At 29.9% G+C, this 24,195-nt stretch overlaps 1 protein-coding gene and 1 long non-coding RNA gene across 3 annotated transcripts in view; both read right to left on the bottom strand.

The window, feature by feature from the left end:
* Positions 1-24,195, bottom strand: part of Fkbp14 (peptidyl-prolyl cis-trans isomerase Fkb14) — a 66,474-nt gene that overhangs the window by 8,588 nt on the left and 33,691 nt on the right. The window lies entirely within an intron of this gene.
* LOC147910267 (uncharacterized) lies at positions 475-16,284 on the bottom strand. Its single transcript, XR_015544616.1, has 4 exons — positions 15,378-16,284; positions 13,373-13,520; positions 6,802-12,703; positions 475-6,278 (listed from the first exon to the last, which is right to left on the bottom strand). It is a non-coding gene; the product is annotated as an uncharacterized LOC147910267 (long non-coding RNA).

The raw sequence follows: 24,195 nt of genomic DNA, 5'->3' as shown, positions 1-24,195 counted from the left end.
TACTAATAAATAACATGCTTTTCTATTGCATTCATCGCAATGATAAACATTTATTATAATTTTGTTAATCTTATTAATATATATTTATATTTTACAAATTACAAATCCAAAATAATTGTCCCATATTTATATAAAATTTATCTCACTTGCATGATCTAGCCCCGTATTAATACATTTCATACATATTTATACACACATAAAAGTACAATCATGATCAGAATTTTTATTCCACGTAGTTTCACATTGACTTTATCGAAAAATATTTTCTGCTATCCCGGATTTGCGATATCGCAGAACAGCACGATAGTTTTTCCAACGCGCATAAAAGCGATACCAGCCTGATGCATTATCGGCTTTCGGACGACATACGACATTTTTCAAGAGAAAACATCAATATTTTGTCGTGAGATAGCCAATGTGTCATTTTTCTTGAAAAGAACAATACTAAATATTTTTTTATTATGTTATTAATAATTTATTTTGGCAGAGAAAAACAAAGAGACAGAAACAAAGAGAAAAGGAGAAAAAGAAAGAGAAAGAAGTGTAATTTACACAAATTATATTACATAAAATATAAGTTAAAAGTCAATATTAAGAAAAATCTGAAAATTTGTAAAATATTTAAAACTAATATATATTTTTATACATAATGTAAAATAAAGCAAAATGCAAATATCACAGAATCTTTTTGACTCTCAAAATAATGCTTATATTTAAATAACTTTATTACAAAATTATATTAAATAGTTATATAGTAATATAAATCGCTGTTGGAAAAGAAATTGTATTTATTTAAGTTTATATTAAACCGAGGAAAAATATTGATTTTTCTCAATTGTAAACTCCTATTACATATATCTTATTCGTAACTATTAAGGAACAAAAGTTCTTAGCGTTAATAAACTTCAAAATTCGAATAGCTCTAATAATTAATTTTGCTAAAAATAAATAAAATTTAAATTTAAAAAAGTTCTAGACTTAGAACTTCTACATTTGGAAAAGCATTATGTCTTTTGAATTTCTGTAATTTTTTTTTTAATAATTTTTACATATAGAAAACTACAAATTACATATACAAAACTGAACAAATTGGGAAATTTTCTTCTCACTTTGTGAACTTATTATGTATCCAGAAAAACTTGCAAAACTTTTAGACTTTCCAGTATAAAAGCTAAAAGTTTTTCTTATACAAAATCATTTTTTTGTTACTGAATTATCGCGGATTAAATAAAAAGAGCATTTTGTGCATAACTTTGTTAAGAATCATCGCGTATTACAATTCAATAAAACAAATTCTTAAAGTTAAAGCTAAAGCTTTGTATAATTATCAAATTTTTTAAACCTATAGACATGATACAAATTTTTTAAACTTATAGACATAATACAAATAAAGCAGCACGAATTCTTGTTCAAATATTAAATACTTTTAATATTAAAATCGATAATATAGCTAATTGTATCTTTGTATAACATCTTTTTTCTACTTATGCAGTAGTATACGTATATTCAACTACTTTGTAAATATTTGAGAGAATTTCTTCGTACGGACAGAATCCAGTTCCCTTAAATTTTCCGTTAATCTCTGAAAAGTCTACTAATAAAATATTTCCAGCTCACCTTGTCAATAAGCAGTAACTATATGTTTATGTTACTTCTCATGCATAATTAACGCAACTGTATCATTACATCGAAAGTAGCATCAAATTATTCATGTTATAGGATTATATGTAGTATTGAGCGCAGCTCAAATACCAATATACAATATGATTATGGCGTTTCAATATCCTTTTGCTCGACTGATTGTTAATATAACGATGTATTGATAATAAAACATTGAAATTGTATAGACATGAAAATCAAATGTAACTCTCAACAGCGGCAAAAATATTGCTTATTTAACCGTATCGATGAGGTTTTCATTTCCCAAGCAATTAAACTGAATGATACGTTATATTGACTATCTGAATATGCCAAGTCAATTAAAAACATATTTGACAAAAACAATTGTTATTCTTCAATAAATGACTTTCAAGCATTTATAAAATTTTTTTCGACAAAAAGATCTCTAATTATATTTTCTTTTATCTACAAAATTTAATTTATGAAAGATTTAATTTTTGACAAGAATATCTCTGTACTAAGAAATTCTAATAGATTATTAATTATCAAATACGAAGTCAGAAAGTTTTTATCTTCTATATTTAAACCTCTCAAAATGATAATAAAAATAAAAATTTTAAACAAGTGAGAAAGATAATTTTAGACACAACAATTCTCGATCTATAATTTCTCGACGTTTCTTTATCTCAGTAGGATGATAAGATAATTAAAATAAGTATATCACATATCTTATGCTTGTGTAATTATTCCATTAACAGAACACACACACACACACACACACACACACACAAACACACACACTTTATGACTATGCAACATTTATGTCTATAGTTACATTATTCTGTGACCATGTATTTTAATAATGAACCAAGCGATTGTATTTTTCAACATAGATCCGCTGACAGTTGATAGATATTATATTTCTGATATGTGACATGAGCGCCTATCAGCCCTAACAGACTTCAACTTCACTTAGTGTGTTAATAGATGGAGTTCGAGAAATGCAAGACATTTTATGGTTAACGTAATTAGTGCATTTGCGTACATAAAATGAATGATTAATATCGTAATATAAAATCGATTATAAGATACTTAACATTTCTTATTGATGTTAAGTTTTGAGTTAATTATTAGGAAACTAATAATTTTTATAAGTAAATATTTTAACACAAATAAATTTGTATTGTCACTCAAAAGTGTATTGTCTAATTGATTACCATTATTTGCATCAATTGTTACATATAGTAAGTGCATGAGAAAGATATATCATCCAATATAATATATGTACAATATATATAAAAAAAGTGAATCTTTTATTCTTGCGTTTACAAAATTTTAATGAAATAACCTGATATATTGTTCTATCATGGGTACTAATCGTTATATACTATTATAGAACATCTAATTCAGAAAACTTATTTTAAAAATGCACTGTCAATTTACTCAATTTTAAAATAAATTTGACTTAATAATTTGGTATGTATTTTTATTCTTTGTGCAAGTCAGTATTTTATTTTCAAACTTTTAAATATTTTCTAAGCCTAATAGATAATTAAATAAACATGATAGGCATATTATGCCAAAAAAATTACAAATTACTCGAGTACGGATTACATCAGGACTAAAGATAAGACTGAAAATACGCTGAACACGTTTGAGCTTGGTGAATAGACATCTTGTGAAATGTCACAAGCGCACAAGGAATAACGCTCGAGCGCAAAAAAGAGAAACAAAGCATCAAAGAAGAAAAAAGAAACAAGACACTAGCAGAAGAAGGCGAAACAATTGCTCTGGGACTTCTGGCCACTAAAAGATAAAAAATTCCGAAGGACCGAATCTCGTTGTCATCTTTCTTCCAACATCCTTGTGTACGCGCTTCGTGAACTTCCGTTGTGTTCTGCAACGCAGTAAGATCTTCAAATATTTACTCTCCTTCGGGAGTCTCTTGTACATACATTAATATACATTATGTAAAATACATATACAAGCTGTACTAAAAAAGTAAATATTATTGAATATGATTAAATGATAATCCAAAAATTGGAATCATCTTTGGTTCAGAAATAGTTATTTTGAAAATAATTATTTTATATTATAACTATTGTATAGATCATAACTATACATGCGAAGTATATGTCTAATAATATAATTTATAAAATGTCAATTTTTTATTAATATTTTGATGCTGAATAAATTGGATTCTTAAAAAACTGACAGAAAAAGTAATGATAAAAGAGGACAAAAAAAAAACGAAGTAAAAATAAAAATAAAACTGTAACAGAAATAGAAGACAGAATATTCTTTTTTTGGAAGAAGCGAAAAGAAGAAGAAAAGATAAGGGCGCGAAAAACTAGTTAGCTTTTCTCTGATGGTATTTGCATATACTTGTACGCAGGTGGAGCGAAGCGTTCTCTGAAAACATAAATCGTGCTACACACGAAGGGGGGGATAAAAGAGAAATGATAGAAATAGATGGAAAGAAAAGAGAAGAGAGAAATGTAGGAAAGGGCAGACTAGATCACAGAGAGCCAGAAATAATGTATAGACGATGAGGGACAAGACTGGCCGGAAGAGAAGATAGGAGGAAAAAGAGCCGACGAAAAGAATTGTTATCAAAGAATATCGCCCCTTGCCCGCGATGGTTCTCGTTAACATATCAAAGAGGGCCGCGGGGATATTTAAATTTATTCCTCCCTGGTAGCGCAGCACCTTTGCGCGGTTTTACGTATCGAGGCTATGCAAGCGCGACACGTGACCACGTATTCAACGAGATACGAAAAGAGAGAGGAACTCTCTTTGAGCTTTTCATAAGGTTCGCTCGGACGAAAGCTCGTGAAACCCATTCTTATCCCTGTCTCCGCGATCGCAAAGTGCTTCTCACCGATACCTGGGTTCGCCATTGTCCACCGAATTGATAGAGTGCACGCGAAGAGGGTTTATTTTTTAAGGCGAGGGCAAAGGTTCCGATTGTTCTTTGAAATGTCATTCTGTCTATAGGGATGACATATCCACTTGTTGTATATGTACCATAGTATTCTTCAATATATACATATTGATAATATGTAATTATATTTTACTTTAATCAATATAGGTAAAATGTAATATTGTATGATTATTATATACTGAAATTACAGAAATCTTGACATAACATATACATATATAGATACAAATTTGAATTTGATTTTATCTTTATGAAAATTTAATTTAAACAAGTTATATTTCTTCGCACAATTTTTTGTTCAACATTAGTTATTTCAACAAGTGAGTATAGTATTACGGATAATTAAAAAGCATAGAATAAGTTATAAGTATAACTGTGAAAAAGATTTCATTATTTAAAAAGATAAAGAAAATATTTATAATAGAAATTGTTAGATTTATTCTTTTTGTACACACACACATGTTTAAGCTTCTGTAATGTTTTCTTAAAAGAAAACGTATCACAAAGTAATCGTAGATAACTTTTGAAGTAGGTATTACGTACAATATTTTATTTATAATATTTTATAAGCCATTATTAATTACATATTACTTTTCGTTATTACACATGTGATCTTGTTTAAAGTATCATCTTTATTTTGACAGAAACGAGCAACATAAGTCGTAAGAGTTTATTACACCATTAAACGTCGATTCCAGATGGGTCTCGGCCTGGATATTCGGAAGTGCTTCTGACGTTTAAATTTCTTGTTCTTAGAATGCAATTTACAAAAAATCGTTTTCATATATATCAAATTTTCTATCAAGCTACTCTATTCAATATATTCAAAGAAAAACATTAGACTATATTTTATTTACGAGAGATATATGTTATTTTATTTCATATTATTTATAATTATAAAATTATAACACATATAATTAAAATCATAATATAATTATTATGATTATAATTAAAATTATAACTATATAATCTGATATAAGTGAAGTCATGTGAAAATATTGCAGAATTTAACAGAATTTTTGTTTTACAAAATTTCCACGAGACTCTTGATCCTTTTAAATAAAGTTACAAGACAAGCTATGAATTAATCTTAATTTTAACAATAATTTTATAAAAAAATGCAGCATGTACATATAAATTTTGGAAGAGACCATGAAATTTCTTTTCCTGTTGAAAACTATTTTTCATGAGAAAAAGTGAAACAAGATAAAACTGAAATTTCCATATTACACTTCGTCATAGCAGAGAATGGTAAGTAAAATATGCGCAACTTAATTAAGCTTTCAATAACTAAGCTAAAATAATTCGTTGCACACCTGCTACTCATCGCCTCTCTATCTTTTATGACATATTTAATTTATCACTTGATTTGTTTTCTAGACATAAAAAACATTAAGGGAAGTTATTAAATCTAAGTGCTTCGATGTACTTAATATTTCTAACAAAAATATGTCTTCCTCGCGAATAACGAAATGCATTTTACATTCGTGTAGGAATAATGCTCGGGTCCATTTATTACAAAGCACGCATTTCTTTTATGTCCAGCATCCATACGTTGTAACTTTTTATTGTACCGTCATCAATTTGAACCATTCGCGATATCGATCTATCTTGACATGGATACAATACAGATCGAGATAATCCACGTTTTCTGTCTCTCTCTCCATTTTTGAAACGAAAAAACATCTTGTACATCCATATTTTTCTTCGTTGTTATCTACAGAAGACATTCACGATAAGTGTGTATCCAAAATTAATCATTTTCATTTTTATGTTACTTAAAGTGTTATTCTTAGAGAGCTTATAGAAGCAAACAGCTTACAGAAATACTAAATTATTAAAATAATCATAATTTATTAAATAGCAAAAGAATAATATAGCAAAGAATATTTTAAAAAATGCATTTTAAAAACTTTCTAATTCATTTTAGTAAATTTAAGACATGCAAAATTGATTATACAAAGTTATTTATTTTCTATTACTATTTATTGTACTAAATTGATGTATTAATTAGTATCAAATATTTTGAAAAAATTTAAATGTCTCTTAATTAAAAGATCCCATATTCTCTCAGCCATACTCAAATATATCTATTATTAATTTATAACAGATATTTAAGAGTATTCTTTATTAGAGATAAATGTTTTTAATTCGACGTAATATCTTATTTGTAATATCTATAAATAATTATCACAAATTCCAATAAAAACTGGAAAATAGCTGATATACTGTATTCTCACATGGCTTCTTGTTGGTCCAAGTAATGCAAAGGAATTTCGCATAAATAGCCTGATAAAGCGTCGTCGTCGCGGTGCAGCGTTAAATGCAGATTAGCCCCCGTCGGGGGTCGTAACACGCGAAAAAGTGAAAACATTGCTCCGACAAGACGCCGAGATGGGTCCCATCAAGGGCTCGTGGGATAAGTAAAAAGGACCATTTTTCAGTGGCGGCGTCTTATCCAGGACACAGTGACATCATGTAATACCGTGGTACTAGCTTATATGCATTCATAAGATATTCATAAGACTTCTGGCGCCTCAATTCTCGCTAGCGACAAAGAGCAACTCGACGACCGTCTTTCGAGGATAAAATATCAGAAGTAGGTACACGGTGGACAGCAGAGACAATCTTCCGCTTTTGCGTTTCACGTTCCGCAAGCTTCCTTAAAACGGTCCAAAGTTCTGTGAACTGCGTCACAGGAAATTACTATGAACTTTCACACAGATTGAAAAAGTTTTTCGAAAAGCATTCCGATTGTTAAGACGCGACGTTCACGTTTCCCGCGTGGAGTGTTAGCGTGGCCAAAGAAAACTGCCTTGTTCGAACTTTTATCGTGACTCGTTGCCATCTCCTCATTTACGCCATTCGCGCGGTTGCGTAACGACGGAGTTACATCAAATCGAATGACTTTCATGTTGAGCTACCAATAAAGTTTTATACTTATTAGATTTTTTTTCAAGAGAATCATCCTCATATCAAAATGATCTTCATCTCATTTCTTACCGTGACTTTCTAACGTTTATTTTTTTCGTCTTTGTTTAGAAAAATCTTCGGAGCCATCATACGACAACGACGTCCTTAGGGTTGACACAAAATTGTTTTAGCAGTTGAGGCGTCTTGTAAAGTTTTCTTTCTCGAAGTTATTATCGCGCGCATAATATCTCATACAATGTAAAAGTCGTATAGCAGGTTAAGATTTGAGGTATTATTCAAAGTTAATCCTCTTATTATGTTATTATACTTCCAGCTCTTCTTCCACTTTATGCTTCTTAGCAGCTTATAAAATGAGAGAAAATTTTGCAAAAGCTTAAGCTTTTATATTCTACTATAACTGCAAAGTAATAAGTTTCACATTCTTTCCTATTTCAGTATATAAAAATTACACTTTTTATGCCATTAAGTTTTATGCTAATAAGTTTACAAGATCAAGACACTTGATTGCATTACAGTTTCGGTGTTCATGTTAAATCTTCAAATCCTAATATTTTAATCTTTTTTTCTCCGTCTTTCTTTTTATTATTTGAACTAAATTTTTATTATTTTTAATAAATACAAAGTTGATCAAATTTATAAATTGTTTCATAAAGCTATAATTACATATATTATATATAGGATAACTCCGGTATATCCGCTGCACCTATCAAAAACTTAATTTATTAAGTATTATTTACTATGTTTAAACTAAACTATATCAGTAAAATTATAAATATAAAAACTTTGTACTGTCTACTATTATGAAAAAAATATTAGAAATCCAAAATATTTATATTTCATATTAAAAAATGAACTTTTTTAAAAAGCATTTTGCCCTTGCATTTTTGCCATATATCCCACAGGGATGGGATATATGGCTACTCATAGAGGGAAAGGGGGTATGTATGGCTAATAAAAAATTTATAAATAATGTATATAAATAAGATATACAGGGTGGGCCATCTATTGGTACGTTTTTAAAAATGCGATCAAATGAGCATACATTGATATTTTTTATTAATTTTTTTTTTGTTGTGAAGCTAAAAGTATCCGCGTCAAGAATGAAAAACGATTTCGTTCATGTGGCTCCCTCTACTGGCCTTACAGTATGCCATTCGGTCACCCCAATTATTAATGACATTTTGGACTACCTCGGCACCAATTTCACTCAAAACAGTCGTAATATAATGTCATCCACTAACATCCCTTTCTCACGAACTTTCCTCACCAATTTGCGTATAGCTCCTTCGGTGGGTGCTCTATCACGACCCATATTTCTTTTCAAAATTCGTACAGTTTCGGCGACACAGCACTGACTTTGAAAATAAGTTTTTAAAATTTCAAAACGCTCTTCAAGAGAAAACATGTTGTTTCGTGCCGCGGACGGTATGACTAATAAACTGTCAAAATTTCGGGTCTGTAGCTCGTTCGGTGTTGCCATACGACGAAATTCAAAAACGTACCAATAGATGGCCCACCCTGTAAAATGACACAATAACTTATAAAATGAGTTTATAAAGTTTTATTAAGGAATAAGAAAAAATGATAAATATGTATATGAAGTAATAAATAATAATTACAATCTTTCCAGATGTATTACAAGTGTTATAACATAAGGTACATATTTTATGTAATGCGTTTATTGTATTTAATGTGCATTGAATTCAATCTGCTCACTTTGTATGCTTTGGGTATAAATCCCACCTGTTAAAAATGCCATATATCTCAAACAGGTAGGATATACAAAACAATAAATTAAACAAAGAATACAAGAGCAAAGTACTTGCATTATACAACATACTTTACTATTCCTCTACACTCACGAAATAACCACTAAATCTTTTGCACGTTCTACAATAATCATTTTACGTAGATTATAATTTATGATGGCGCTACTTAACACAGTGACACACAAATCGATTCAACTCACAATAATTTCATTAATATTAACAGTAAAAAACTGAAATCATAACATAATATTAATATAATATAAAGGCATGTAACAGAGTAGTTGCGGAAAAATTCCCACTTTTATTTTTTCTGACTTAATTTTTTGTTTAAACATTTATCTGTCAATTTGAAATATATGAAACAAAAACATATATTATTCTTTATTTCTTTTTTTATTCTTTTTTCAACCTATATAATCACTTTTTTTACAAAAAAATAATAATTTCCGTAAACGTTTAATATTTAAATAATTCAGTTTATAATTATATTTTCCTTTATTTTTTTTACATCAGCCATCATCAGTGGAAACGTGCATACTTTGGATTGGTCACTACTTAACTGAAATTTCAAAGACGCTCTTTGGAAGGAATATTAACAGATTAAATAGAAGGCGTGTCCTTTTAACGCTCTAGCTGCTACACCTGCAGTAGTGCAGGGACAATATCGTACCTTGCTGTAAATTCCACGTACTCGCTTGGTGGGGTGGCTTAATGCAGATTTAGGTAGGTTTCCTAAAGCGCGCATGCGGCTTTTACATCCCATAGACTTAGGCTAATTAATTTATAGACTGCACCCTTATCTGTTGCTGGCGCCTACTATATAACCACTACTAGATAGTGGGCGTCAGCGAGTTGCCCTAAGTGCGCCAGCAGGGAAACCAGTTACCATAGATCCATGGCGATAACGCGTTCTTCTCTCTTTGCCACCCAGTCTCCTAGACTAGACTTCAGCCGAAAGTTAGACGAGAAGGGAGTTGACTCGCTCGTCTGGGAATCGCAAATGACTTCCGTGCGGTCGGTCCAGTTTGAGCAGCCATCTCGTCTTTACTTGAGATTGCAGACATCCTTACTGAGAGACAATCGGTAGATTTAGTGTTCGGGTTACGCGCGTAGAGGATGAAAATTGTCTTCTTCTCAAACATTGCTTATTATGAATAACAGTAAATTTACTGTGCAATATTAAGCGCATATTTAAAAAAGCGTATGATAATGTTACTTATTATTTGTAATTTAAAATAATACGTATCTACTTTATCAAGAATATTTTATTATACATATATTTAGGACACTAAAATAAACGCTTAAAAGAACTAGTTTAAACACTGAGGAGAAAAGAAATATCTTTGACTTATCATCTTATATATGTATGTACCTTCTCTTCCAGTTATTGATTCAATTTAGAAAATGCCAATTGCATTGGAACATCAGTAGCAGTACACCGTAAAGAAGTTGACGTAAAATTTTTCATTTGAAATAAAATATTATGATAAGCGAAACGATAAATATCCGTTTATTGAAATAAAAGATTTTTTTTATTGACATATAAGCGTATCATGTATCATCGAAATAAATGGTACCTTCTCTATATGCACGTTATAAAATTTTTATAGGCTTCAACGCGTCATAGTCGAATCCCAATCGCAATAAAAAAAGTTATTTGTCGATTCGAAATGCATCGGCACGTCGTGCAAGAATGCCGACGCTGTCGCCAACGATGTGTCGCGAAGCGTAGGTGGTAGAGCTCGTTAGATCAGTCGAGCACCCTGTGAACGTTGTTAATTGCATCGCGTCGATGAACGTGCACGCACCGATTTAGTTTATCGCTCGGCTTGCCTAGCGCAGTTAGAGATGGGGTTGCGCGAACGAGTCGACGAGACGCATGTCAATGTGTATGAGTGCGAAACTACGTACATACATGAAAAGCAATCAAATTTCCCCGGGAAATCTTTGTGGCGACGTGATAGAATAGAATTGTGGATAAACTGAGTATTCTGGCTGGTGGTCACGAAAGCTTTTATACGTCGTGCAGAAAATGCATTACAGTTAACGACGAAAAGTCGGTAGACGGTCACTGATGGATATTGGTTTTTTAATTGGCAATGTGTGTCCGGATGTTTTTCATGGAATTTAGTCTACACGTAAGTTTGTATAAGCATAGAGAAGTTGATAGGTAGAAGTGGAATATCTCAAAATTTTCAACGCTTCGAGCATAAATGTCTCTCTCTCACGCAAAGTATAATTTTATGTTCTCGTGAAAATTCTCTTAAGTATAATATGAGATATTTAATTCAGAGAGAGAGAGAGAGAGAGAGAGAGAGAGAGAGAGAGAGAGAGAGAAATGTGTATATAGGGATGTGTGTATAGTTTCAGAATTCACGATTCAATGTATTATAACATGATAGTTCCAAAAAAAATAAGTAAAAAATTTACTTGAATTTACAAATAACAAATAAAAGTTATTTTTATTTTAATCATTTTTATTTAATTTTTGAGATATAAAAGTTTAAATATAGTCAACTACAGACAAGATGATCACTTGTTAATGAATCACATATACACGGACTTATCTCTTAAAATTTTGTCTGAAAATATGATAGTTGTGGTACAATATAATAGTTTAAAGATTTTTACCATGCACTTCAGTTAATTAAACTTATTATATATTTTATTATATATTTTATTATAGTTTTATTAATGAATAAGAGAAATTTACATTAAATTCTTTGAAATACAATGTCGCCCCAGGACTTCCATTTTCAGGGTAAACTCCAAGAAAAAATTTTCTACGATAATATTAGCGAGCACTTATTTTTCAATGTATATTAATACTCACAGGTAAATTTAAACGAAGTATAATTAGCCATATTTACTAAGAAAAATTTCTTGAAAATGGAATCATAAAATTCTAATCATATCAATTAAAGTTAGGATTGTCTTAATTAGAATTGTAACAAATTCAAATATATAGAAAAGTCTGATCTATTTTCAATAAAAATTTTAACTAATGTAACTAGACTCTTTTATCAATAAATAATTTCTCAAAAATTACTGCTTAAAGAAAAACTTATAAATAATTTTTCAATTGCAGGCTTAAAATCAACACAACTTATTTTAAGTGTCACTCAGTGGTGATCGTGGCCTCAAAAATAGGATGCAGACAGGTTGTGGCACCGCGGTAGAAGTAACAGCAGATAGCATTGCATATTTCATGCTGCATAGTACGTAACGTGATGCACGCCCCGCATGGGAAATCCTAACGGGGCCGCATGTCCGAGTTCTACGTTCGTGCAAACTAGACTAAAGCTCGTCCATGGAAAACGGTGTCACGGAACCGAGACAAATTCATTTTGTTGCGTTGGCACCCTAGGTTCATCCATTTTCTTCCGCGTCAGGGTGACAGAGCAAATCCCGTTATATTAATCGTGTAAGCTACAATTTACTAAAAAAAAGATCTAAATAACATTTTATTATAATTTTATATATCTGAATAAAAATTTAAAATTCATGTGTCACACATCTTACAGCATTAAATATCTATGTATTTATATACTGTATTTATATGCAAAAGTGTATGTTATAATCTTAAGTGTTAATAAAAGATAATATTAACTGTCAGGGGCATGCGAGCGTGCATGCAGGCGGTTAAAGTCAGAAGCGATTTAAATAAAAATTCATGGAATTATATATTTGGCCATACTACAAATATGATAAAATTCAGCTTTCTGAATGTAACAGTGTCTTCAATAAAATTATCTTCCACTATTGTTTGTTTCTATCAAAATAGATTAGCTTTAATTTCTTGTGTCCGTTTCAATGTACAATAGATTAATTCTAATTCACCTTTGTTTAATTTACTCTTTACTTTTTTCTAATTCTTAGAAAAAGATAAATTAATAAAAAAAGGCAAATTAATCAAAATTAAAGCTACATTAATAGAAATAGACATAAAAGATTAAAGTTAATCAATACTGATAAAAATAAACAATAAAGGAGGTTGATTTTGATAAAGATAGAAATGGATACTGTAAATTATTTATTCTTTATCTTTCGGATTTAGTTCTAAAAATTAAAACTAATAAAAGATGAATGACTCATAATTTCTACCTACCTTTTTAAATCGATTCCTACGTATAAATGACTATACATATATGTATACTTCTGTGGCGGCAAAATTATTTTTTTTCACTTTGTCGGCCAACGCTTTTCACACGCTTCTGTTAATTATTGCTATTCATTTACATAAAACAAATAAAATTCTGAAAGAATATAGAATCATTAAATTCTTACACAAATTATCTAAGTTGAAAACTTTTTAAAAGTTAAATAAAATAAAATAAATTTAGCAAGAGATAATTTAATATTAAAAGATTAACAAATTCTAATTTTACATTCTAATTGTCTTTCATTGCGAAACTACAGGGATCATTATTATTAAATTGTCTGAAATACTTTTGTGATTCTCCGCGTATTTTTTATTCTATATTCCAGATCCACATCATTTTATTTCCGCCCATTAAAATGGCCAATTTAAATAGCAATTTTAAGATATAATTTTTATAAAAAATAAAACTGACTTAATTTTTTATTTTTAATAAAAAGTTAAGTCAGTCCAATTCTATTTTATTAAGTTCTATTTAGATACGATGAGGAAAATAACATCCGATTGTAATTTTTTATTTTTCAGAAAATGATTGAAAATGTCATACTTATTTTAGAACTTTCTTTTGAATTTACTTGAAATTCTTCTAACTTAATATGATCCTACGCTTATTAGTTTAAGACGGAAAATTTTTTCTTATTCTAGTAAAATACAAGTTCCAGAGATCTAGAAACAAGAATACAATTTTATATTATAAAATTGAAAACAACCAATGTACTGATGTAGTAGCGGGGATATCCGAATGTAGCAGCATCAGATCAGCATCAGATCAGATTGTGGAAGAAGAGAAGGTAATGGATTTCTGAAAACTTTGTCCCTTTAGGGATAAGGACTAAGGCGGACTTTGCGTCCGCCAGGGAATATGAAGTTTCGAATCGCGGAATTAGCGGGTCTCTAATAGGTCTCGTTGAAAGTCTCGCATAAGGCTACCGAAAGTTTTCTGTTCTAATGGACAAAAGAACTTTCCTTTACTTGATCGAACAGTCGAGACTCAAGGAGAATCCGGGAGAAGATTCTTTGCAAAACCGACAAAAAGTTTTTACGTATCCCGGACCACAAGCTGACGGAACAAAAATTGTGATAAAATATATGATAAATCCTTCTTTCTTTTCTTATTAACATTAAGGATTTTTGATGTTATCATATATTTCTGTTTTATCATAAAATAAATATATAATAAAAAGAAAAGAGGAAAGTAATAAAATGTGAATACTTATTTTAAATTAACAATGTTTAAATTTTCTGTATTTTGACACACCCTGATATGCGAAATAAATGGCATGTAGATCTGTCAAAAAATAATAGCTTCCACATTCTAAAATTACATTTGTGATAAAAATATAACAACCCATTAAACTATATCTCAATCTGTATAAATTTCAATATGTCAATAATATTTCAAACATATTGCTATTTCAAATATTGCATTGAATGTTATGTTTTATTAATAGATATCATTTTATTGATGGGTAAATATTTCGCTAAAAATACTAAAATGCAAAAAATTGAGGTCATGTCATATTATAAATAAGTATGTTTTGTGTTGTACAAAATGTATATCACTCTTATTTATCAAATATAAGGGGCAATGTGAGAAAGATATATAAAAAGTTGTCAATGAAAAATGCGTATGTGCCTGTCTGTTAAAAAAAATTACATATCGGTTGTAAAACGAAAAAAATGTCTGCATGGATGACAATGACAGCGATTGTACGACCAATGAAAAATCGACTAGATTGTTATTTCACAATGTCGCGAAAGGTATTTTACTAGATAGTAAACGGGTCAAGTCTATTCTATCCAGTAACTGCTAGTGACAGGCTAATTACTGAAAGCATGAGTATTTTTATTGATACAGCCACCGGCGCTGTATCTGACATATCCAGATATAAAAGCGGAAAATTAATTTGTGTATACAATAGCGTACACACATTGCACGTTTGTGTAAGATTACCTCTACATGCGGTTACGTTGTGCACATGTAATTCAATATGGTTATTTTTTTCCTTTTGGTCATGTCTATTCAATTAAATTCAGTTGGAATCCTTTAAATAAAAATATCTAAAAATAGAATAGAATCATCGCTAAACCAATCGCTAAACTGATTTTTTAATTGACAAATAAATGTTTTATTTAAAAAATAATTGTTAAAATGATGTTTTATTGAAGATATTTTTTACAACATTCAAAATCATTTGATCATTATTTAAAAAGTGTACAAATAACAAATAAATATAAATCATACATGTGTGACTGCATACCTTTCATCCGAGTTAAATATTATATTTGCAACACAAATTTTTGTGAAAAAAAATTTTTTTTTTCCAAATCTTTCAGCGAGCTCATATCAAGCGATTTCGGCGATTTTTTCCGTACGACACAGCGCTGCAATTTTACGAAGCTAACGGAGCGATGCAATTTTCAACATTCGCTGGTCACCATGATTTTCTCTTCTCCGCCATCTCGTCATTAAATTTATATTTGCCCGGGTTGACCAGGGCGAGGAATGAGCGGATGGCAAATGACCATCGTTTTCGCGAATGAAACGGGGGATCCAATGTGGAATCAGTTTGCCTCGCGCGAGGCGCGGTGGACATTACCGCCTCGCTCACTCGAGAGCCGCACTGTGACTGCATAAAACCGCAGATATTCGTATCACGTGGTCTCACTGCCTCCGTTATCTCGCGGTGGAATGCCAGTTTTTTAAATGAAGGCATGCATGCCATTTATGTGTTAAACACATTAAGTAGATCATTATTTTCATTCAATTTGTGTTATTTTTGTTATGTAAAGGTAGTGTAAAAAATACGTCCAATTGCAAAAAGTTATATAACATTAGGTAAATAATTTTAATAAGTATATATATATATATATATATATATATATAAGATAGGTACATACGATATTAAAAAATTAGAAATAAAAAGATAATTATTTATTAAAATTATATTAATTTTGTTATTAAAATAAAATAATAGCTTTTTACTTATCATTGCGTATTATTATGTAATTTCTATAAATTGATATAAATATTGTATAAAGTAATTTTACAAAACGTGTTAAAAACTTCATATGTGTGTATGTAGGTATCTACCAATATTTAATTAAAAACAATGCAGTGTGCTTAAGATTCACCGCGGGTATAACAGGTAGACAAAGAATTTTCAACTTTTTGCAGAAATTTGCATCACGTGCGTTGGTTTATTTTTTGGTATCTCGCGACGGAAATATAATTGTTGATAAGACACGTTTCTACATCCGCCGCTTGCAGAAGTTAATTTCTTTACAATCTAAATTCCTTTTTACATTTAGCATAATAGACTCCTGATAGCAACCGGAATTATAAAGATTAGATAAATTATCAACTTGTGTATGTATATAATGTATAATGTAAATACATATATATGTGTATATAAATACAAATATTTTTTACCTACTCAAAGAACATTTTAATTTTAATATATTTTTAGTTATTATTAAAAATTTAACAATACAATGTAACTTAACAATCAATAAAAATCTGAAAACAATCTTCACTTGTAACATGTGTGAGTTTTGCGAATTATTTAAATTTGTGACATTTAAGTTGACTTATATTCTTTAGTAAAATAAATTATAAAATACATTGTTATAAATATCTATACATATATATGTATAATATACTGTCAGCTTTATATTTTCTATGGAAGCGCGCTATCATCAAACTCTATCGGATTTCCTTTCGACGCTGCATTCATTACAAAGTGCATCGTTGCGAGACACCATTGAAAAAGGTAGACAAAAAAGCCTCGGTATCGTTGGCCAGTAGCATTTTTTTAACACTAGTATGTAAAGTTTCCATTAGGCGCATTATTATTACTCGTTCGACAAAAGTCCACGTTTCCCATTTGCAGTTTTTCCGGTTCGCAGTATCCAGCCGTCGGTAGATGCCGCTATTTATAATCCGGAAAACGACGCCGTTACGCTCTCGCGCGTCCGATGAAAAGTGAAATTTATGTATGCGTGTACATCGAATACTCCATAACTCATAATAACATCGCATGAAAAAACAAGTTTTGTTTTATAATACTTTTATACCAATAATTTTTATTGGATATGACGATAGCAATTATAAAAGATAGTTGGATTAAAATTTATTGTTAAAAAGAGATGAAAGTCTACTATAAATTACCAACACTAAAGGATTAATACGTCACGTTAATAATAATTTGTGGCTTATTAAAAGTTGTTTTCATCACATTAATATTTTGGGATATCCTGTAACTATTGTTATGAATAAATATAACTTTTTTTACGTTATTTTTATCGTTAAATCGAAAAGAAAGCATTTATTATAAAATTTATTATAAAAGTTTTTTTTTATATTTTGTAATGTAAAATAATGTACGAATACATTATTTTATAGGCATATTATTTTATAGACATTATTTAAACAGAATATTTTTGAGAATTATATTGTATTAAAACTATGATGATAAATGTTATAATCGATTTCATTAAGCAAGCCACTAATATGCAACTTGATGGATGATAAATAAACAAAAACAAAGTTTAATGATTTACAAATTTATGTTCTCCCGAAAAAATAGTTAAGGTTTACTAAACCCAATCAATAAATATTTTTTTCTTAATAATTCTCGTAATTGAAATAAGTCTCCTTCCTTTCCTTTTCCTTCTCTCTCTCTCTCTCTCTCTCTGTATTTCTCTTATGCCACAATTATATAAAAACTTAAGATATTTAATGCAATATAAAAACAATTAATAAAATAAAAATTTATATATATATATATATATATATAAAATGAACATTTCAATAGAAATAATTAAACATAGAATTTTTAATATTTTTATAATTTTAAATTAATTCTTACTCATAGATAATTAATATTAGATACAATATTTAAAAGGATAAAATTAAAAATATTTAAAAAAGTTTTCATATTGATATGTGTGTGAAAGAGAGAGAAAGAAAACGTGCCAAAAATCTTAAGATTCTTATGCACCAAGTTTAAAAGCTATTTGTAAATCAGATTCAATCTTTTTATATAATTAACATCGAAAATATTTATTTAATAAGGCTTTAATACTTCTGTGTGACTTTTTGTATACGTACGTCTGGAACAATGGTGAAGGAGATAACATAAGCGGAGAAAAATAATATTCCGCAGACATCGTAAGTCAACGTAAACCATGGAGAACGCGGGGCGTAATTTCATTCGGTAAATCTGCGACGCTCGTAAATCGCTTTATGGAAACTCCTTCCATCTGCGCACGAAATCTTCACATCCTTAAAGATGCTCCGATATAAATGCGGTTGATTCCCACTGCGACATGTAGTAATAATAAATTCATCCCGATTCACGATTATCTTTAATTATTAGTACAATGACAGCAGACAAAGCGCAAAGCTGTATATATATATATATATATATATATATATATATATATATATATATATATATATATACAATATATATTACGTACAAGGGCAAGGTGAAAAGTCCTCGGCCTAACCCATAGATGGTACATTGAGAAATAAATGTATTTTTAAAGTAAAAAACTTATTCTTTCACTTCTAGGTCGAGAACTTTTCACCTTGCCCTCGTATATATATATCCTTTTTTTTTAGAAAAACAATTACATATCTAAAAATAAAAATAAATTATAAAATATTATACATTTTTATACGGTTAGCAAATTAATATTAAAATACAAAATAAATAATAAACGTAGTTCAATTTTTGGATTTTTTTATTTTTTAATAATCTTTTTAAATTTATTGGCGATCAAGAAGATTAATTCATCCACGAACCTGCAGTGGGAATCAGGTTAATGAAATAATTATTTCGCGGTATACTGCGATCGATCGCGAGATACAACAACCGAGAAAAGAATTACAAGAAGGACAAGGCTTATTTCTTACTCGTCAGTCTGTAGAATGATGCAGCTGGCGCATATAAAATTTCCATATTCACGCTCGGCGAAAAGTGGCGTTGCTTCGTTTTCGAAAGGGTAAAGCGAGCGAGATGGTAGCGATGCAAGGTATTTGCAATTCTCAAGAATTCGCGCGGAATATCCTGCGGAGTAAGCAATGAGCGCGATGCATTGCAATCCTATGAAATCTCGTATCTTGTGCAGATGCATTGCACAGCTGCATCTGCTGTAGTTTTCATAGTGGCAATAATCGTAGAAAAATCATTGATATTCACTCCTCTCTCTTTCTCTCTTTTTCTCTCTCTTTCTCTCTCTCTCTCTCTCTCTCTCTCTCTCTCTTCTCTCTGTATATACATTCGGAAGCAATTAATTTTATGTATATTATACATTTCCGGAATTTACTCAATTCTGTGTTAAGGCAAATGCAATCTTATAATTTTCTCATCGAGTACGATTATATTACATCTAACAAATTAGAGCAGAGATAATAAACAATAATTTATAAGATGTAAAAATTTTTATCACTTTATTGTCACGTTAGAATTTTAATGTTATTAATATTTATTTTTTTACTATAAAATGTATAGAGCGAGATAAGATTAAATTTAATTTTTACAATTTTATAATCAGAAAGGTATCAAATTAATAATCAATATATGCGATTCTTCATGATCTGAAATACTTTCTTAAAAGGATGAAAAATTGTGTACTCTGTATCTCTTTAGTTAGTTAAAAACATGTAACAAAATTCATTTTAGCAAATAAATGTCTCGCATATATAATGTAAGTAATATATGATAACGAGAGCCTTTAAACCCTTCGCTAATGAATCGTTAGTTACGCACGCTGAATGTGCAACAACTTGCATATGTTATCTCAGATCATTAGACATCAAAATATCATCCATGGTTATCTTCATAGAAGTTCAAGTACTTGAGTCTAGAGTCTCATTATACAGTAACCATATCTTCATCCGCTGAAATGAGAAATACGTTATCCAAGAGCTCGCGAGGACCGTTAATTAGGAACAGGGTAATAGAGGATATTAAGATTTCATACGTCCCTTGGGACACCGAGAGGCTTTGAGAAACGACCCTTAAGTTACTCAGCCGGCTTTCTGCGACACTAAGTTGTACGCTGTTGCATATCTAATAGATGCAAAATCATAAAGATACCAGGAAATTATCATTCAAGAAAAGAACAGTATCACTTGACGTTGATAAATACAATCTATACTCATATAGATACTTTTTGATTTTTTTCCTAATCCATCATATGAGATATAATCAGAAATTTTATAAGCGGACATACATTCTATAGTAAAATCTTTTGTATATTTTAATAAAGAAAATTTAAAGTTTAAGTAAGTGAAATAATATTGGATAATATCTATGTACCTTTTTTTTAATTTTCATAAATTTCATTATAAATTAAATTAAAATAATTTTTTAAACGAAAACATTTTTATGCTGTCACTGCGTTATGTTTTTAAAAATATTTTTTATGTTTCTACCGCTAAAAATGTCAATTATATGACGTGGCTTATTTTTGCAATTAATAAAAAATCAAAGTTCACGTGCTTCAGCAGATTCTGCAGTTAATCAAACTAAATGTAAATTATTTCAATAGAATATTCAGTAATTTATCGACCATGGTTACGAACCGAATTGTCACTTGCATACTTTTGTCAGATAAACAACATTTTTCCATTTATAATTAAAACATATTCGTAACTATTGTTTAGTATAGCGTGCTATGAAGTAATAAATTGTAACAATAATTGATATAAATAAAATATAAATAAAACTTACAAATTGTACTCTCGAAAATCGTCTCTAAGAAGAAAATGTTTCGAACGGTGGTTAAACGACCGTGTGCTTGAACACATTAATGGAGAACTCGATATTCGAGAGATTTTGTTTGTCTCCATCTCCTAAACGAACACAATGTTAATGCCTGCTAATGAGTCACTCTGGGAATAGCATTTGCTTAGTAATTCCCGCAAACACCGGAATTACAATCTGTCAACAATCGTATTCGCGACACTCCCAATATTCGCTGTTGCGAAGTTGCTTCCATCACAGCTGATATTTTCCAAGACAATGTCTCGATATTTTCCCAATGGTTATTATCTCTCTATACTCAATTTAATTTTTCTTCTGTCTGTCTCCTTATCATCTAGCACGTCATAGAAGAAAGATTCGTAAGTCGACCAATAGTAGCGAATTTAAAATTTAAGAAATAAAAATAAAAATAAATATATTCGAAAACTAAAGTTTTTCTGAAAAAAGGTAATTTCCACACTCTTAATAATAAAAGATTACTTACAATAGTGTTTAAATAAATATAATTTGAATAGAATATATTGTTCAAAAATTTTATGGTTATATTAATATAGACAGATTATATAATACATCTTCTAAAATTGAGAATAGAAGAAAAGAGGAATCAGATGCGCGTTATGATATCGTAATTTAATACACAATCCAATTTAATCTTCTACAGCACTGATTTTGTTTCTTGACAACGACACATCTAAAAGTTGGCGAGCCGAAAATTATTACATTATCATGCTTTAATCATAGCTATTACCTGTACTACCTGAGGAGATAATAAGTATAAGAGAGAGAGAGAGAGAGAGAGAGAGAGAGAGAGAGAGAGAGAGAGAGAGAGAAGGAACACAGAGATGGGAGAGTCTCACAGCTCCGTTAATTAGCAAGGAAATAATTTTTCGGTCATTAAACCAACCTGCTGCCTCAGTGTAAAGGAGGTGCGAGGAGGTGGATTGTCTGCGAGAAGACAATGGTACGCATCGTCCATCTGACGTATAGCACAGTAGAATCTATGATAATAATCTCTCAAGGTGAATTGATTTCTCTTGATATCAATTCATCTATACGTTGTCAACTCATTTAATAAACAGTGAGATATTTATCATGTCAAAATATTTTTTGTAATAAAATAAATCAAATAAATTTATATATGTATATTTATAAGTCAAAAATATAAAATACTTTGGACTTAATTTTCTGTTATAAATTAAAATTCTTATAGTGAAAGTGATCGTTATTATAAAACTGTCAAAATTACAAATTTGTGTTATTTTTTATCATTCTGTTTCAAAATAGGAAATACAACATACTTTCAATCAAGTTTAATGTTACTTATGATTGTAAGTAAAATTTTATAAATATATTTCGAAATATGCTATTTTGCATTATGATAAATGCCACGTTCGTACATTTTAGTTTTCATCACTCACGAGAATGTCGCATGAGAACCACATGCCTAACTTCGATTACTTAGTCAATTTGACTAAACTTCGTAAATCTCAGAAGCGAGCAATTTCGAAGGAATTTGAGAAAGAAGTTGCATCGAGACCGACATATCTTTCGCTTACTTTTCTTTCTTCCGTCGAAAATTGTTTCACACTGTAGAGTGTGGCAAAGGGTTAAAAAGATGCGAATATAATTGAATTCTCAAATATATTTCAAGTCTGCATTATTATTTTTCAATTATTTATATTCATTATATGGAATACATTATATCAAACATTTAACCTTTTAAATAAATAGTTACCAAAATAATTTCATTCTTTTTTTTTATTTTACTTTTTTATAATTGATATTATTTTAATGATGCGGTCTTTTGAATGGTTAAGTTTACGAATAAAGTAAAAGAGTGAGAAATGTATTAAAAATGTTTTGCCGCTTCGCGTGGAGATTATTTTTCTGTTCAGCTTTTTCACGAACAAAAATAACCTTGTGACGAGGGATTAATGAGATTCTCTGGAGATTAATCGCTGTTCGTCACTGTCTTCGCAGCTGGCTCTTATGCACCTGCAGTCATCACGATATTATTTGTGATGATCCAAAGTATGATGTAATCAGCAAAATACTAAGATTAAAATACAAGTTTAATTAATTAACTATTTTTCAATAATTATGAAGCCTAAAATGTTTAACCTCGGAACATATATGCTGTTCAGAATTTTAATGCCTTATTTTTTATCGTTATTTCTTGACAATTTTTATAAATATCTTATTATAATATTTGTTGTAGAATAAATAATTTTAATTATCACATCGATACATATTATTATCATTTCGCTCTAAACAGAAATTATATTTTGTGGCATAGCATATTACAGATAATCATGTAATATAGTTTGCAAAATTTGATCGTTCAGCGGAAACCGGTAGCAATAACGTCATTGATGAACGTACGATAGATAATTAAGCGATAAACGTAATAAATAGGCATATGCGATAAGATCGGACTGATGATACGGTTTATTGTGCGTTTTCTGTTGCAAATGCGATTACGCACGCAAACAAGCCGACGCTCTTTCATTCATCGTGTGGTAATATCCTTTTATTAAACCTAAAGTATTTAATTAAACAGTATTCACGTGTGCGTGTAGCATATACAGTAATTGCATAAGAGACGAGGAGTTGCCAGCGATTAAACAGAATAGCTGGCTGCGCTGCATGCCAACTCCCAGATATTGCGGTGCGATAAACTGTAAGTCAGAACTGCGGCCTCACAGATCGATTATATTTGCTGGTGAATATCGGATTGCCTGCTCGCGCAATTAATTTCGGTTCGATGGGAGTTGGTATATCGCCCGGAGCTTGCAACGTGTCGGCCAAGAATCGTTAGTCTCGAACTAATTTCTGGACAGCCATATAACAGTCAGCAAAATCAATATGTTCACGATTGTCAATATATACAAATATAAAGTAATTAGAAAATATTATTAAAATTATTATATTTATAAAATTATAAAAATATGTTTTTATTACGTTAAAAGCTTTACTTAAAGAAATGTTAAGTTC

This window comes from Acromyrmex echinatior, chromosome 3 (assembly GCF_024713525.1).
Source record: "Acromyrmex echinatior isolate Ae372 chromosome 3, ASM2471352v2, whole genome shotgun sequence".
Taxonomy (NCBI): Eukaryota; Metazoa; Arthropoda; class Insecta; order Hymenoptera; family Formicidae; genus Acromyrmex; species Acromyrmex echinatior.
Note: the sequence above shows the minus strand (reverse complement) of the source record. Positions and strands in the feature narration are given on the sequence as shown.